We start from the raw sequence: 13818 nt of genomic DNA, 5'->3' as shown, positions 1-13818 counted from the left end.
TGGGGATCTAATTTTTAAACCAATTTGAACAATTTGCCTAGAATTCTTGACAGTAATCATTTAATTTAGACATGTTTAAATGTAAATCACATCCATTATTTTGATAAGATTGGTTATCACTTTAAGTTAACAACTAATTGTAATAATTAAAGTTTTAATGCATTTCATGCTGCAGTATGAAACCCAGAACTGATTAAATCACTCAACAGATTAATCAACTCTCAGCCTCCTTTTCCAGCGTTAAATCTGCTGCATTCTTCCTATTAACACAAGACTTGATGTGGTCTTCACTAAACATTGCAACTTTAATTTCATATACCTCCCCCAACCATGTACACCCTTTAAGGTATAGTCTAATCATCTAATCTCTGTATATTGAAAATGATACAGTAAATTCTGACCAAGGCATTGAGTGTGGGAGGCTGCGTAATGCAGTTTGGGGAAACCAGAGCCAGTTCATGGCATAGGTTGGTGATCTGAGGGTAATTGTAGACACAGAATATGTAACTCAGAAATATTTAACATTGGCATGGCTAAAAGTACGAAAACTGCCATTCATCAGCGCTACCATCATCATTTAATGGCCATTAAATATATATATTTAAATGTTCTGTCTCCAAACTAGGGCAAACACAGGGCTTGGAATCAATTCCACAGTACAATTGTCTATTATTGCAACTGTTTTGAAGAGTTACCCCTTATTTAAAAGCTGTTTTTTCTTCAGGACCTCGTTAAAAAATGTCTGTTATTTAAATAATAAATAAGTGCAAAAAATCTCCTCAGTATTAAAGAAAAGATGACATTCCCATTTGATTTTGATAATTATTATTAAGTAAGCCTAAAAAGTACAATACGTTAAAAAATATAAACTAGTTATGATGCCAGCAAAAATAAAAGTGAATTTTGCAAATTAAAGTTCCTATTATTCATGCTATAACACAGAATTTTCAGGGTCGAGCCACAACTATTAGATTTATAATGTTGCAATTCCCAGTCATACTGGTTTAGCCTAGGGGTGACCATATTACATTTCAGCACAATTTCATTTCCTTTCACGAATGAGAAATGGGAATGCAATTTCAGATATGTGGCATGCATGCGTTAAATCTGATCTCTAATAAAATCAAACACATCACAACTTGAAACACTTTAGCACAGCACTGGCAAAATGAACCACCATCTGTTACCAAAATACAAATCTTATTTTCAAATCAGACAACCATACAAACTGCTGTTCTTGGACATTGGTCATTACATCAATACAAGATAAAGAAAAAAAAAAATCAAAATTTATATTATTTCTGTTAGCTCCTGAATTGGATACCATTGTTCAATTCACATGTTAAACAATTTTTTTCATTATACACATTACTTGTAATAAAGCAATCTGCTGAAAATCAAACAGATGCTCATAGTCACATTTACATCGCTATTCCAGCAGCCTCCATAATTAGTGCAATCTCAAGTTATTTATTTTTGTTGTGCAGTTCTCTGGCTCACCTCATTTTCTAAAGAGGCCTCTTTTTAACAACAGTAAATTGAAAATGGTTTTAATAGCACCTTAAAAAACAACTGGAAGCCTCAACATGCGATTTGCTGCAAAAGACTGAATGAAAGATACATGTGCTTCAACGTTATGAACTTTAAGTAGCACAATTCAATACATTGAAATAATTTTTATTTTACTTAACTTGATCTACTGGTTAAATCTACTATACTTCTTGATTTGCGTCACCTCTATAACCAGCACTTAAATGGGAATTACCTGAAGCAAACTGATTGTCAAGTAATTTCCCCTCATAGATTAGATGTACAGTAGTTAAAAAAACAAAGCCACAAATTTTCATCAGAATATGGCATGTACTTTATTCCATGTGATATTGTCAAAATTTTTATATCAAATTTCTGCACCGTATTATTAAGCCGAGGAGCCAAACCATTTAAAATAAACAAGTGGCTATCTTTGCTAAAATGGAAGAGAAATAAATTTACTATGAACACATTAAGAAGAATAGCACACAAATTCATTTCCAGGCTTATAGTCATGAAATATCTGATGAAATCAATGCATTTTGAACTACTTGTAATTCGACTGAGCTGGTATTTTAGCTGCAAAATTCAGTTCCATAATGAAAATGGTCCAAAATGGCATCCATGGTACACACATGGGTCAGAATTTTCCAGCACCAGAAGATCCCGCTGGTGTTGAGGGGGCTGAAAAGTTCTGGCCATGCACTTTCGGACAGTTGTTAAGATCCTTAGTGCACATGCAAGGAGCATAACATGCTGATATAATACCGCCAGTGGTGTCATTTTTGGCCTGAATGCTCCAGATAATGTCTTCTCTTAACCTTGCACAACAGAACATGTGTACAGCTGCAGGAAGGATCACGCTACCAGTGTAATGTAGAAGATAGTTGCTTGTTGTTTTCGATTGGCTGTTGCTGGGTTTGTAGAAGTGTTTGTTGGTTTGTACTGCTATTTAAAGTTGTTGAAGTATACAGGGAGTGCTGTTGCACTGCTTTACAGGCAGGCTCGAGGACCACTCACAAGTACTCTATTTCAGCATGTAGCAACTTAGGAGAAGCTTGTATTCACATCTGGCTGTGGACTGGCTCTGGACTGCAAAAAGGCTACTGTCTTCCTTCTCAAGCAGTTGCTTCTTCTCTTCTCAAAAGGTAAAAGCAAAACTCACCTTTTAAAACAGGGTCTTCTGGGCATGTTTTTTTTTTCCAGAGCCGTAAAACCCACGTGACCCCCTTTGAATATAGTTCACCAGGATCAAGAGGTTTCCAGCCTTTTCAACTGCTTAATTACCCTTTCTTGTAACAAAACACTTTTTCCAGGAATACCAATCAAAGTCCTGTATTACCCCTTTAAGGGGCAGTGTCTTTTAAATACAAATTCTTCCAGAAAGTCCTTAGTCCTTGAAGATGAACCATTTTCTGTGATTGAAGTGTTTATGACAGCCATCCCACCAAAGTCCTCACTTGAGTCCTCTGCAGCAGAACACATGTATGGTCTTGTCCTTCGTGAGTTGGCGCCGGCACTGTCTTTGTCCTGAACTGGCTGTAGGTCATTCATGCCTGATATCTCATCATGTACAAACCTCACTTGTAAGCTGCTCCCTAAAGTACATACAATGTCAGTATCTGAGCTGGTGGCTATGAGTGTGAGATCAAGTGATGGTGTTTCTTCTTTGTTGTCTTCCTGACCTTCCATCTCGTGCTCTTCCACCACCGTCTGACCAAATGGCACTTCTTGGGTCTCTGAAAGGAGAAAGGTGCAGGGTAAAGTTGTAGTGAGGAGAGGAGAGGGAGGAAGAAATAGCTGCATGCTTACACCAACTGTAGCTTGTAAATCAGGAGAGTGTAGGATGGAGGGAAGTGGGATATAGGAGGATTAGATACCATCCATTGATCAGCAATACTATCTCCTCCATTAGGACATGCAGGCGATCCTATGCCCAGCTGTTAGGTGCAGCTGCCTGCTATCTTGTCCTGCATAAAAGACGTCTAGTGTTATGACTACAGTTGGTGTTGATTGCTATTCAAGCCAAATCCCAGAGGGAAACTTGGCATGGGTCATATCCTTTTTTTGTATTCTGAAAACAAAAAGATGTACTGATCTCAGTAGTAAAAGTTCCTGTAACACTTTTGGGATTTTAAAAATTAAACGTAAAAGCTTTATTTACAAGAATAAAAGAAAACTTAAGCACACAAGATTGCAGCTGCACAATTAAGGTTAGTCCTACAAGCATTCCCCCCCCCCGAAAAAGATTCTCCATTTAGTCAGATCCACAAGTAAACACCTTCCAGGCAACCCTCCCTTATAGATGTGCAACTATAAGAAATCCAGTAATATTACCCAAGGAAAACTGTTGTAGCTTCAATAAAGGCATACCACATGACCTGTTACTCTCTTCCACTCTACTGTGAAAATCCAAACTTCAGAATAAAACTGCTTTTTGCAGCTCAAGACTTTCTAGCTTGACTGGATGGTTGATTCAAACTGCAACCTCTCCCAGTTCCAGCAGCTCCAGCTCAAAAGGTCAGCCAGCTCCAGCTGCTACATCAACAGCTAAAATAGTTACTCTAAAATACCTTTCTTTGCCTTTCATCTCTGGTTCCATTGTTCTCACACCTCCTTGAAATGCAAATCCTTCCAAATATAAAATATTTTATGTCTCTATTTTGTCTTAGTTTTCGGGTCAATAAAATATAATACTCCCTTTCTATTAACCCATGGAAATCCTGCAAGATGCAAACATGTTCTTTGGTACCTCTGACTCCCTTTGATTTTCAAACAAACTCTCAACTTATCTGAAAATGCAAATGTTAAATCTAATCTATTTAATTGTATTTCAAACCTAACACCTCTATCCTTTTCATGTTTTAGCTTCCCCAAACAACTTGGTTCCTGTTAATCTCTGCCCAGCTTAATTAAAACGTACAACCGCAGACACAGATTTTCCACAGAATAATATTCCACAATATTCCCCCAAAATATTAAAACGAAACAATTTCTCATACTAGCAACTGTATCAACAGAAACAGATGGTCAGGCATTATAAATGGTTGGCTGAGCTCCAAGAGTCACTAATGGAATCAGCTTAGCAGAGATCTGTTTACATAAGCTGAAGTGTAGTGTTAGCTTTGATTGGTTGACATCTTTATGGGATTATGATAAGTTTTTCTTTCTTTGATGTGTTTTTTTCAATGTCTGTATGTTTATTTGGACAAGATTAAGAGGTGTGAAGTGGGGTACAGCTTCTGTTATTGAAACTATGAATGGCAGTGTCTGACACTTATAGGGTTGTAAGAGCAGCAGTTTCTTTCACAGCAGATTTCTAAATGGGTGTTTTTTATGAGCATTTCAAGACTTGTTATTGTTATTATATGACTAATTGATTCAGTACATAGCCCATACTGGGTGAGTGGGCAGGAGGCTTCAGGGGAGCATGAAAGGGGCATGGGGGCATAGAAGGTGCATGGGAGATATGAGGGGCATAGGGCATGGAGGGATACAGGGGCATGAGGGTCATGGAGGCAGCATAGATGGGGAACAGGGAACATGAGATGCCTACCCCTACAATGGAACTAGCCAGGTCAGTTGTTCAGGATATGGGCTCACTACCCACACCCTTATCCTGTGCTGGCGAAAATTGCTGGCACCAGAAATGGGGGTGGGAATCCTGGAATCGGGTCCTGCCCACCATTTTTAAAGATGTCAAGAGCCGACTCGACCCTGCAAAAATCCAGGCCTCAGATGCCAGGTTTTGGGCAGAAAAGAGAGAGAGAGTTCATCTCACAGAGAAAGAGAGACAAAGGACTGCAGCTAGTGTGTGCAGCAGAGGGGAGCGTGCAGCCTTTCTGTAAAGTACTAAACAGGATGCAGGAGGGAAGATGGCCCTGGTTGAAGAGGCATATCCCATGACAATGGAAGGAACCTGGAAGATTCCTCCTGGCAAGGCCGGGAGAAGAAATCACTGGAATGGGCCTTACTGCTGGCATTCAGTTTTGGACTTCACTGAAAATTGAGAGAAGTGCCTTTCGCTGTTGACTTTAGGTTATGATTCCGTGAATCGGAGGCAAGGCCATTGGAAGCTGAGGTGAAAACTGTTATTCAGTGCAGAATGGGACATAAAGTATAACCGTGACATGAGGTTTTCAGTTGTGTTAAAACATTTATGTAATTTAGTGCATTAGTTGCTTATTAGCTAATGTTTAGTTGTTGTTGCTGTTAGTTAATTTGTTTGTTACAGTAGCAGTCTCAAAACTTGAAATCTTTTCGTGAGATTCCTTTCAGTTGGCCAAAATGAATTCTTGTTAAGCTTTTTAAAAGTTCTAAAAGTGTTAAAAGTTCGTGGTCTCTAAGGGATTGTAACACTGGCTAGAAGGCCCCAGTGAATGGGGTGCAGGTGGGGGTGTTGGTGGCAGTGGGAAGCCGGGATAGATGGGCAAGTGGGGAAGGGAAACTGGGAGGAGAATGACCTGGACGGAGCCTCCAATAGGCACAGGAAGCCTGTTAAGGTGGCATCCCCCCTTGCCCGCCATGTGGCTCAGTTCATAGCACCCTCGCCTTTGAATTAGAGGGTTGTGGGTTCATGTCCCACTCCCGGAAACCAAGAACTGTGCTTGTACTCGAAAAGAGTTGCAATCTGTGACTGTTGATAACTCGAAAGAGTATCAACCAATGAAAGCTGCCAGGCTGGACACTTCATCCATTGGACACCATTGTTGGTGGGATGAGGCCCTTAAGTGGCCATTATGGACATAAACACTGCAAAACAAAGCAGGCCAAACCTCAAGATAGAGGCAGGCTGTACCGCAAGGGATTAATCTTCAAACATGTCAATACCAAAACCAAATCGATACTGTATAAAGATACTGAGACATTATCATCTCAAAGACACAAAGCAGGTGCCATCAGAAAACCCAATTAAAGAAATTGGGAGACGTTCACAGAAAATGGTCCTAGTCAACAGCCACCACACAAACAAACATCGACAACAGCTAAGAAATGGATCCTATCACATGCACATTAACTTTAGATCCAGAGACATCACAGTAGGATGAGGTATATTGTTTCAGTCGTGGACTGAACGGGATGAATTCTGTTGAAGAGTCATACAGACTCGAAACGTTAACTGTGTTCCTCTCCGCAGATTCTGTCAGACCTGCTGAGTTTTTCCAGGTATTTTTATTTTTGTTTTTGTTTTAGATTTCCAGCATCCGCAGTTTGTTGCTTTTATCGGGATGAATGGGTTGTCTGAACCAAGGCAGGAACCAGTCCAAAGAGATTAAGGGGTGCTAAGCACCGACCATCGAAACAGAATGTGCTCCAGGAAATGTACTTTGATACTATTAACAAGATTTGAAATAAAAAGGCCAAGGCTGTGGGGTCTGGCACTGCATTCACCAAGGAGGATCAGGAATGGTCAACCTGATTCACGGATCTACAGCCCGCACTGGAACAACCAACTGTGTGACGAATCGTAATTAGCAAGATCCACGGATTTTGGGGCTGAGAATTAAGGATAGCTTTAAGGGTAGTAACTAGATCCTGAAAGGGGCTTTGAGTTGGACTGAGTTAGTTTTGGGGCAGAAACATGGGGTTTTGCCTGTGGTTCTACTTTTCAGTGGAGTTTTATAAATGAGTTTGTGGCTTAGTGTTGTGCGGTGTCATTACACTAGTTTAGAGCTCTTGCATTAGGGGCAGCGGAGGTGTTCTGTCAATGTATAAGTTTGTGGTTGAGCCTAAACCCCTGTGTCCCTGTGAGTTTGTACTTTATAAAGTCCTAAAGTCAAGAGCTAACAATAAGGGGAAATGAGCACTGATCGTTTATACCTCTATACCCAACTATTTCTGGCCGGCCTCTCACTTGGTATCTCACGTAAGTTTGAGCTCATTAAAAATTTTGCTGCCATACCCAAGCCCACAAGTTCCATTCGCTCATCACCCTGCTTTTACTGACCTACATTGCCTACCAGTCCAGCAGTGCCTTGCATTGCAGCCAACGTTGTCATGACATTGCATGAAATTTGTGCGAGTGCCCACTCCTTTATACCAGTCTTCCACTTGGTAACAGGGGATGAGCTCTTGAATCTATTATTCTCGAGCTTCAGACAGGCATTGTGTAAACAGTACTGGTATACTGAGGTGACTCGCTGCTGTACACCGACATGATAAGTGGTTGTTCATTGAGGAGGCCAGGGGCTCTGAACGGAGATGCCAGTGGCTGTGTACTGAGGTGGCTTACTGCTATATACTGAGGTGACTCGCTACTGTTTACTAAGGTGGCTCGCCACTGTTTACTAAGGTGGCTCGCTGCTGTTTACTGAGGAGGCTCGCTGCTGTTTACTGAGGTGGCTCGCTGCTGTTTACTGAGGTGGCTCACTGCTGTTTACTGAGGTGGCTCGCTGCTGTTTACAGAGGTGGCTCACTGCTGTTTACTGAGGTGGCTCGCTGCTGTTTACTGAGGTGGCTCGCTGCTATATACTGAGGTGGCTCACTGCTGTTTATTGAGGTGGCTCACTGCTGTTTACTGAGGTGGCTCACTGCTGTTTACTGAGGTGGCTCGCTGCAGTTTACTGAGGTGGCTCGCTGCTGTTTACTGAGGTGGCTCGCTGCTATTTACTGAGGTGGCTCGCAGCTATATACTGAGGTGGCTCACTGCTATATACTGAGGTGGCTCGCTGCTGTATACTGAGGTGGCTCGCTGCTGTTTACTGAGGTGGCTCGCTGCTATATACTGAGGTGGCTCGCTGCTGTTTACTGAGGTGGCTCGCTGCTATATACTGAGGTGGCTCACTGTTGTTTACTGAGGTGGCTCGCTGCTATATACTGAGGTGGCTCACTGCTGTTTACTGAGGTGGCTCACTGCTGTTTACTGAGGTGGCTCGCTGCTGTTTACTGAGGTGGCTCGCTGCTATTTACTGAGGTGGCTCGCAGCTATATACTGAGGTGGCTTACTGCTATATACTGAGGTGGCTCGCTGCTGTATACTGAGGTGGCTCGCTGCTGTTTACTGAGGTGGCTCGCTGCTATATACTGAGGTGGCTCGCTGCTGTTTACTGAGGTGGCTCGCTGCTATATACTGAGGTGGCTCACTGCTGTTTACTGAGGTGGCTCGCTGCTGTTTACTGAGGTGGCTCGCTGCTGTTTACTGAGGTGGCTCGCTGCTATATACTGAGGTGGCTCGCTGCTATATACTGAGGTGGCTCGCTGCTGTTTACTGAGGTGGCTCGCTGCTATATACCGAGGTGGCTCGCTGCTATATACTGAGGTGGCTCACTGCTATATACTGAGGTGGCTCGCTGCTGTATACTGAGGTTGCTCGCTGCTGTTTACTGAGGTGAGTCGCTGCTGTTTAATGAGGTGTCTCGCTGCTATATACTGAGGTGGCCTGCTGCTGTTTACTGAGGTGAGTCGCTGCTGTTTACTGAGGTGGTTCGCTGCTGTTTACTGAGGTGGCTCGCTGCTGTTTACTGAGGTGGCTCACTGCTGTTTACTGAGGTGGCTCGCTGCTGTTTACTGAGGAGGCTCACTGCTGTTTACTGAGGTGACTCGCTGCTGTTTAATGAGGCGTCTCGCTGCTGTATACTGAGGTGGCTCGCTGCTGTTTACTGAGGTGAGTCGCTGCTGTTTACTGAGGTGGTTCGCTGCTGTTTACTGACGTGGCTCGCTGCTGTTTACTGAGGTGGCTCACTGCTGTTTACTGAGGTGGCTCACTGCTGTTTACTGAGGTGGCTCACTGCTGTTTACTAAGGTGGCTCGCTGCTGTATACTGAGGTGGCTCACTGCTATATACTGAGGTGGCTCACTGCTGTTTACTGAGGTGGCTCACTGCTGTTTACTCAGGTGGCTCACTGCTGTTTACTGAGGTGGTTCGCTGCTGTTCACTGAGGTGGCTCACTGCTGTTTACTGAGGTGCTCACTGCTTGTTTCTGAGGTGGGCTGCTGCTGTATACTGAGGTGGCTCACTGCTGTTTACTGAGGTGGCTCGCTGCAGTTTACTGAGGTGGCTCGCTGCTGTTTACTGAGGTGGCTCACTGCTGTTTACTGAGGTGGCTCGCTGCTGTTTACTGAGGTGGTTCGCTGCTGTTTACTGAGGTGGCTCGCTGCTGTTTACTGAGGTGGCTCGCTGCTGTTTACTGAGGTGGCTCGCTGCTGTTTACTGAGGTGGCTCACTGCTGTTTACTGAGGTGGCTTACTGCTGTTTACTGAGGTGGCACGCTGCTGTTTACTGAGGTGGCTCGCTGCTATATACTGAGGTGGCTCACTGCTGTTTACTGAGGTGGCTCACTGCTGTTTACTGAGGTGGCTCACTGCTGTTTACTGAGGTGCTCACTGCTTGTTTCTGAGGTGGGCTGCTGCTGTATACTGAGGTGGCTCACTGCTGTTTACTGAGGTGGCTCGCTGCTGTTTACTGAGGTGGCTCGCTGCTGTTTACTGAGGTGGCTCACTGCTGTTTACTGAGGTGGCTCGCTGCTGTTTACTGAGGTGGTTCGCTGCTGTTTACTGAGGTGGCTCGCTGCTGTTTACTGAGGTGGCTCGCTGCTGTTTACTGAGGTGGCTCGCTGCTGTTTACTGAGGTGGCTCACTGCTGTTTACTGAGGTGGCTTACTGCTGTTTACTGAGGTGGCACGCTGCTATTTACTGAGGTGGCTCGCAGCTATATACTGAGGTGGCTTACTGCTATATACTGAGGTGGCTCGCTGCTGTATACTGAGGTGGCTCGCTGCTGTTTACTGAGGTGGCTCGCTGCTATATACTGAGGTGGCTCGCTGCTGTTTACTGAGGTGGCTCGCTGCTATATACTGAGGTGGCTCACTGCTGTTTACTGAGGTGGCTCGCTGCTGTTTACTGAGGTGGCTCGCTGCTGTTTACTGAGGTGGCTCGCTGCCACATACTGAGGTGGCTCGCTGCTATATACTGAGGTGGCTCGCTGCTGTTTACTGAGGTGGCTCGCTGCTATATACCGAGGTGGCTCGCTGCTATATACTGAGGTGGCTCGCTGCTGTATACTGAGGTTGCTCGCTGCTGTTTACTGAGGTGACTCGCTGCTGTTTAATGAGGTGTCTCGCTGCTATATACTGAGGTGGCCTGCTGCTGTTTACTGAGGTGAGTCGCTGCTGTTTACTGAGGTGGTTCGCTGCTGTTTACTGAGGTGGCTCGCTGCTGTTTACTGAGGTGGCTCACTGCTGTTTACTGAGGTGGCTCGCTGCTGTTTACTGAGGAGGCTCACTGCTGTTTACTGAGGTGACTCGCTGCTGTTTAATGAGGCGTCTCGCTGCTGTATACTGAGGTGGCTCGCTGCTGTTTACTGAGGTGAGTCGCTGCTGTTTACTGAGGTGGTTCGCTGCTGTTTACTGACGTGGCTCGCTGCTGTTTACTGAGGTGGCTCACTGCTGTTTACTGAGGTGGCTCACTGCTGTTTACTGAGGTGGCTCACTGCTGTTTACTAAGGTGGCTCGCTGCTGTATACTGAGGTGGCTCACTGCTATATACTGAGGTGGCTCACTGCTGTTTACTGAGGTGGCTCACTGCTGTTTACTCAGGTGGCTCACTGCTGTTTACTGAGGTGGTTCGCTGCTGTTCACTGAGGTGGCTCACTGCTGTTTACTGAGGTGCTCACTGCTTGTTTCTGAGGTGGGCTGCTGCTGTATACTGAGGTGGCTCACTGCTGTTTACTGAGGTGGCTCGCTGCTGTTTACTGAGGTGGCTCGCTGCTGTTTACTGAGGTGGCTCACTGCTGTTTACTGAGGTGGCTCGCTGCTGTTTACTGAGGTGGTTCGCTGCTGTTTACTGAGGTGGCTCGCTGCTGTTTACTGAGGTGGCTCGCTGCTGTTTACTGAGGTGGCTCGCTGCTGTTTACTGAGGTGGCTCACTGCTGTTTACTGAGGTGGCTTACTGCTGTTTACTGAGGTGGCACGCTGCTGTTTACTGAGGTGGCTCGCTGCTATATACTGAGGTGGCTCACTGCTGTTTACTGAGGTGGCTCACTGCTGTTTACTGAGGTGGCTCACTGCTGTTTACTGAGGTGGCTCACTGCTGTTTACTGAGGTGCTCACTGCTTGTTTCTGAGGTGGGCTGCTGCTGTATACTGAGGTGGCTCACTGCTGTTTACTGAGGTGGCTCGCTGCTGTTTACTGAGGTGGCTCGCTGCTGTTTACTGAGGTGGCTCACTGCTGTTTACTGAGGTGGCTCGCTGCTGTTTACTGAGGTGGTTCGCTGCTGTTTACTGAGGTGGCTCGCTGCTGTTTACTGAGGTGGCTCGCTGCTGTTTACTGAGGTGGCTCGCTGCTGTTTACTGAGGTGGCTCACTGCTGTTTACTGAGGTGGCTTACTGCTGTTTACTGAGGTGGCACGCTGCTGTTTACTGAGGTGGCTCGCTGCTATATACTGAGGTGGCTCACTGCTGTTTACTGAGGTGGCTCACTGCTGTTTACTGAGGTGGCTCACTGCTGTTTACTGAGGTGGCTCACTGCTGTTTACTGAGGTGGTTCGCTGCTGTTTACTGAGGTGGCTCGCTGCTGTTTACTAAGGTGGCTCGCTGCTGTATACTGAGGTGGCTCACTGCTGTTTACTAAGGTGGCTCGCTGCTGTATACTGAGGTGGCTCACTGCTGTTTACTGAGGTAGTTCGCTGCTGGTTACTGAGGTGGCTCACTGCTGTATACTGAGGTGGCTCACTGCTGTTTACTGAGGTGGCTCACTGCTGTTTACTGAGGTGGCTCAGGGCTATACACTGAGGTCATTCGCTGCTGTTTGCAGAGGTGGCTCACTGCTGTTTACTGAGGTGGCTCGATGTTGTTTACTGAGGTGCTCACTGCTGTTTACTGAGGTGGGCTGCTGCTGTATACTGAGGTGGCTCACTGCTGTTTACTGAGGTGACTCGCTGCTGTTTACTGAGGTGGCTCGCTGCTGTTTACTGAGGTGGCTCGCTGCTGTTTACTGAGGTGGCTCGCTGCTGTTTACTGAGGTGGTTCGCTGCTGTTTACTGAGGTGGCTCACTGCTGTTTACTGAGTTGGCTTACTGCTGTTTACTGAGGTGGCTCGCTGCTGTTTACTGAGGAGGCTCACTGCTGTTTACTGAGGTGGCTCGCTGCTGTTTACTGAGGTGGCTCACTGCTGTTTACTAAGGTGGCTCGCTGCTATATACTGAGGTGGCTCGCTGCTATATACTGAGGTCATTCGCTGCTGTTTGCAGAGGTGGCTCACTGCTGTTTACTGAGGTGGCTCACTGCTGTTTACTGAGGTGGCTCGCTGCTGTTTACTGAGGTGGTTCGCTGCTGTTTACTGAGGTGGCTCGCTGCTGTTTACTGAGGTGGCTCGCTGCTGTTTACTGAGGTGGCTCGCTGCTGTTTACTGAGGTGGCTCACTGCTGTTTACTGAGGTGGCTTACTGCTGTTTACTGAGGTGGCACGCTGCTGTTTACTGAGGTGGCTCGCTGCTATATACTGAGGTGGCTCACTGCTGTTTACTGAGGTGGCTCACTGCTGTTTACTGAGGTGGCTCACTGCTGTTTACTGAGGTGGCTCACTGCTGTTTACTGAGGTGCTCACTGCTTGTTTCTGAGGTGGGCTGCTGCTGTATACTGAGGTGGCTCACTGCTGTTTACTGAGGTGGCTCGCTGCTGTTTACTGAGGTGGCTCGCTGCTGTTTACTGAGGTGGCTCACTGCTGTTTACTGAGGTGGCTCGCTGCTGTTTACTGAGGTGGTTCGCTGCTGTTTACTGAGGTGGCTCGCTGCTGTTTACTGAGGTGGCTCGCTGCTGTTTACTGAGGTGGCTCGCTGCTGTTTACTGAGGTGGCTCACTGCTGTTTACTGAGGTGGCTTACTGCTGTTTACTGAGGTGGCACGCTGCTGTTTACTGAGGTGGCTCGCTGCTATATACTGAGGTGGCTCACTGCTGTTTACTGAGGTGGCTCACTGCTGTTTACTGAGGTGGCTCACTGCTGTTTACTGAGGTGGCTCACTGCTGTTTACTGAGGTGGTTCGCTGCTGTTTACTGAGGTGGCTCGCTGCTGTTTACTAAGGTGGCTCGCTGCTGTATACTGAGGTGGCTCACTGCTGTTTACTAAGGTGGCTCGCTGCTGTATACTGAGGTGGCTCACTGCTGTTTACTGAGGTAGTTCGCTGCTGGTTACTGAGGTGGCTCACTGCTGTATACTGAGGTGGCTCACTGCTGTTTACTGAGGTGGCTCACTGCTGTTTACTGAGGTGGCTCAGGGCTATACACTGAGGTCATTCGCTGCTGTTTGCAGAGGTGGCTCACTGCTGTTTACTGAGGTGGCTCGATGTTGTTTACTGA

Source organism: Cetorhinus maximus, chromosome 6 (assembly GCF_964194155.1).
Source record: "Cetorhinus maximus chromosome 6, sCetMax3.hap1.1, whole genome shotgun sequence".
Taxonomy (NCBI): Eukaryota; Metazoa; Chordata; class Chondrichthyes; order Lamniformes; family Cetorhinidae; genus Cetorhinus; species Cetorhinus maximus.
Note: the sequence above shows the minus strand (reverse complement) of the source record.